Raw genomic sequence first — 5227 nt, 5'->3', positions numbered from 1 at the left:
TCATCCACTGCCAATGTACAATTTTTTTTTTCCTGAGTTAGGATGTTAAATCTCCTTGTTTTGCCACATTGTTTTTGGAGAGGCCTTGAACAAGCAGGGTTTTCAACTCTAATAGACATCCATCCATCCATTAACAACAGCCAGAAATTCCTCTGTGCACAGATTCCAGGACTTAAATGACAGTCCTGTTGGTACTGACATTTATTAGGCCAGCAGTTTAGTTGCCCAAAGGAAACAATGGTACACTACTATGACAGCAAAAGTATGGCTGTCAGCAGCTTAGACAGGAGCTTCAGACATTGTTACTGTAATTTCTTGAATAATGTGCTCTAAGCTCGAAAATGAGCATTGGCATATATGTTTTATTTTCAGTGTTAGACTTCAGTCTTTAATGGTGCTAATGCTCCGGACTAGGCTGTGGTCTCTGTTAGACTGAGATCAGTCCTAGAACTCCCCCTGTGTCATTCTCAGTCAGATCCTAGCCCATGGTGATGTTTACGGGAAAAGCCTAGGGAGAAGTTTTCTCCTGAAATCTCTGTGTGATGAGTCCATCTCTCACTGCAGTAGGCTGGGTCAAAGAACCTCTGTGTCCTGCTCTCCTTGGACTCACCTCGATCTCTTGGAGTATTTTGTGCCAGGGACATTTTCACAGTTTCTCTACCAGGTCTAATCTTGAACAGCTTAAATGCTCTGAATCCAAAATGGCCACCCCAGAGCTCATATTTTCAGGATAGATCCTCTTGGCCATGGATTATGTATTGCTCCTAGGCTAACTCTGCAGACCTCAGATATGAAATGTAGAGAGTCAGATGAGAGATGGAAGGACAATGTGCCCATTTATTCGCATAGAAATGGTGTAATCTGTGCCTGGGGACCACCAACTCCTCCTTCCCGTGGTGTTACCAGCACACAGGTCCTGCTACCCACTGGCACCTTGCCGGTGACACATAATTTTGTTTTACATGGCTAGGGTAGAGGAAAGAAGACGTGCTAAATGAGAAAACAGATGTTAGGCTTCCCATCAGCTGTGTGGATGACTGGATGCAAAAGGAGAGGACAACCCTTGGCATAGCTTCTGGTGCATCAGTTGCAGCTGGGCTGCTGTTTAGAGTAAATATCAATGTAAACATTTTCTGCAGAACTGGTTTCACATGCAAGTGTCAGCTAAGAGAAGAAAAAAAACCAAAAGTCAGTTTTTTTCTCCAATAAATTGTTAGTACAACACCCGTACATCATGGCATGTTCACTGTTGCTTCACTTGGGAGAGTAGAAATGTGTTTCTGCAGCTGTAGTATCTGCTTCCAAAATTCCTGGTGGCACAGAAGAACTGCTGAGTGACACATGGTCTGGAGATTGGACCAGAACAGGGCTGAACTCAAATGATGCAACTGTTTTAAATCAGTCATTTATTTTGCTTTCGGTTAAGTTTGTAAGTTGTCTATCTTCATCTTGATAACCCAGAGGAAGCTAGATTAGTTGCCAGGAGACATAATTTTTTTTCTGGCTATGATAAATCAAAGTTTCTTGTGAGCAGACTGAAAATACAGCAATCCCTATGTAAAAATATCTAGGAGAAATATCTTCAAAAGCTGTTAACTTCAGCAGCATTTTTGTTTGTTTACAAGGATTTGGCCCACAAATTTTTCATAGAGCCAGGTCACTCCTTAATTCAAAGCTTTTAGTATTTGGTTTTTTTTAAGCTTTCCTGAAATCTCCAGTGGCAGAAAAGAAGGGTGAACCCTGTCTGCATGTTCCAGTACAGGTGTAAAGCACCTCTCCTGTTTGTTCCTCTGGTGATAAGGAACCTGAAGACACCAGCACTTTGCAAGATTCAGCCTCATGTCTGCCTTCAGCCTGGATAATGTGACAGGAGAGGTCACATCTGGTCTACCCACCTCCACCCAAATGAGAGCTCAGCACTGGCAAGACTGAGCATGTTACATTTTGAACTCCATCACTCGATAAAAAAAGGTCCATGGGAACATATGAAAAAGAAGCTGTAGCTGAGAAATAGACAATGTTTTCCAAATGGGAAAATGGTTTGTATTGAGGCACTTGATAGGGAAGCTGTACTAGGACCTCTTTCTCAATCAGATCCCTTAAACATGGCTTAGAATCCTGTGTTCTACTTGTAGCCCATCTTAAAATACCATATATATGTGTGTGTATATACACATATATGTGTATGTATATACATGCATGTGTGTATATGTATGTATACAAACATATACAATATTATATGCATGCATTTATATAATTTTGTATATAATATTGTATATAAAACCATATATGAACATGCCCATTAATATATATGTGTATATTTACATATAGATATTCCTATGGTGCAGTCTGCAGTGCATAAAATATAGTGTCTGTATAATGTGTGTTCATATGCATAATCAGTTTTTCACTGTCTTACATACACACACAGGGAAACAAGAAAACAGGATCAAAAGACATGCCCAAAGCTGTGGCACATAACAGGCTTGCTTTGCTTTGCAATTAGCTTCCACTGTAACCACCGTAATCAAATGCTGCTGTGGCTGAAAGACACAGCTTTCATTGCGAGATAAAAGAAGCTATTGTAGGCTAATGCATGACCAGCAGCTCCAGTGCATGTCAGTTTTTAGTGAAGTGAATGCCTGGAAACCACAGATCTTGCCCAGAGCACCCAAGATGTTTCTGTTTCTAGGCTGGTTTCCTAAGGGAACAAGGCGTACGCAGCCATGCCATCCATTTGTTCATCTGTCAGTCAGTCTCTGCGGGAAACGCCAAACAAAGTCGACAGAAGATTAAAGATCTCAGAAACATTGCAATTCTTGAAATAAAAAAATAAGATAAAATAGCAGGACAGGGGAGAGGCCCAGCCCATTCCTCCTACCAAGCCTATACACATCTGCTGTGCATCCAACACATCTGCAGCGTGGCCCAACCACAGCAGCAGCATTATAGGATTTTGAACAGATGCACCCATTGGGAGCAAGCAGCTGTGGAGGAGAGAGAGATGAAGGCATCATGGATGGGGAATAGAGATTGTGACACTGCTGTAAAGGAGTTTCTGGGGACATTGGACACAAATCTGTAGGAAATCAAGCCTCATTAGCTCTACTGCTTGTGCAACTGCTTGTCTGTTCGGTGACACCAAAAGGGGAAGAGCAACACTTGCAGCCAGTGAGCTCGACTTGCAGTTTGTGGTGCATTAGAGATCCTTTGTTTTAACAGATATTTACAAGAAGATTAGCCCTGGGACTAAGGCAGTAGATAAACCTTTAGATTCAGTTCTCTGGCTCCCAGTGTGCTTGAGCAAACTATGAATCTTTACAAAAGCACTTTTATGGTTGCTGTTTAAATACATTGAGGAGCTAGATCCTCAAAGGCTTTCATGGATCCAGCCCTTTGCTTTGCTTTTCTGCAGTTCTTCGGAGCCAGAACAACAAAGCCCTACTGTTCATCGCCTCTGCTGGGAGTGAAAACTACTCCAGCAGGAACTGATGCTCACTGTATGTTTGTACAGTGCCTCGTACAATAGGCACAGGTCTCTGCTGGGACCTGGAAGCGGTACCACCATCCAAGAAAGCAACAATAACACCATTGAGGAGGCTCTGAGCTGGTGCTAGACCTCTCTGCTGCAGCGGTACAGGGAAAGGCTTGAGAAAGGATGGGAGTGACAATTTTGCAATCCAGGCTAAATTGAGACAGTTTGAAACACATCCTGCTCAGAACAGTCATCCTCTTGGTGTTGTGGGCTGGGACGAGGACGGGATTTTGAGGGTCAGCTTGTGCTGATATGAACATCAAGACTCCAGCCAGCTCCAGTGACCATAGCCATCAGCCTTCTGTAGGGACATCACCAGTCAGTATGTCAGCTCAAGCTGCCTTCTTTGGGACCTGCAGAAAGCAGGTTATCCACTCACTGGGCAAGCAAGCATGTGACTTACAAAGATGCCTTTGCATGTAGTGCTGACTAGAATTTAAAACACCATTTTGGTGTGCATGCAACCGAAAACAGGGTGCAGTGCAGTTGCCTTATTTCTGATATGCTCACTAGGATTGTGTTGTGTATATGTAATAATCCAGGAAGACCACAACATTCAGAAACACTGTGTCATCCTGTAAATTAAACCCTGAGATTTTTTTTCTCACATTTTTTTGAAGGAGATTCAAGACAAGCAGTTTATTAAACTGATGGAGACTGAGTGCTCTCATTAACTACAGGCACATATCCATACACATACCTTTTCAAACTGTGACTTTAAAATTTAAACAGTGCTACAGAGTTATTTCCGTAAGCTTCATATGCTGAAATATATGAAAAATTAATGGGAAAAACAGGTTGGTTTGGCAGTGTCAGTCTGAGTTACTTCAGCTATGTAACACATATTACTTGTTCGTACAGCATCATGTTGAGATTTTATAGGTGACATGCTGCTGCTATGGTTTAAAGATATTAAATAACCTCATAAGTGGTAAATGATTAATGAGTCTGTGACTGACACCTCATTTAGGAGTTTAGGCAAGCAAAACAAGGTGAAATATATTTGCCACTGACATTTCTCTTCCTTTTCCAATCTCCTCTCCTGGCCAATGTCCAAGTGTGCTTTTGCAATCTGTGACAAATCCATGAACTGGAGAACACATAAAAATAAAAATAAAGAGCCAGTAATGTATCAAAAAAAAAAAAAAAAAAAAAAAAAAAAGAATGCTCTGAGAGCATTTCCTTCAGTGTGAATATTTTGGCAGTTTGGGAAAGCCAGGCGTTCCCCAATTCACGTGTCCTTGTTTGCTGGGCTGTTTCTGGGTCTACATTTGTTGTTTTTTGTTTTGTTTTATTTTTTGTTTTGTTTTGGTTTTTTTTTCCCCAGCACTCTTACTGGACTAGGGATAGCCTGTCTAGAGTCTTTGAGCAAAGTGGAGTGTGTTACTCAATCTGCATAAGCAACTCTTCTTTATCAGCTCTCTTGGGAGTTTACAGGAGTAACCTGCTTGCAGCAGGCATATGGACAGAAATTCTTCAAACAAGGTTATTAAAGATTTGGAGAAAAGCATTTAAATGAAAGAATAATTATTCCATATTCCTGAATTTACATATCCTCAGAGCTAACCCCAGTAAGGATTCTACCATTCAATTCTAGAAAAAAAAAAAAAAAACAATAAAACCACAACAAACCTATCATAGTGATGCTTGCAGGGTTTTGCCACAAATTAGGTTTACCTTCCAGCCTGGAGT

The sequence above is a fragment of the Pterocles gutturalis genome, unplaced genomic scaffold (assembly GCF_000699245.1).
Source record: "Pterocles gutturalis isolate BGI_N339 unplaced genomic scaffold, ASM69924v1 scaffold40355, whole genome shotgun sequence".
In the NCBI taxonomy this organism is placed as follows: domain Eukaryota; kingdom Metazoa; phylum Chordata; class Aves; order Pterocliformes; family Pteroclidae; genus Pterocles; species Pterocles gutturalis.
The sequence above is the reverse complement of the archived record's forward strand: the minus strand, read 5'-3'. Positions refer to the sequence as shown.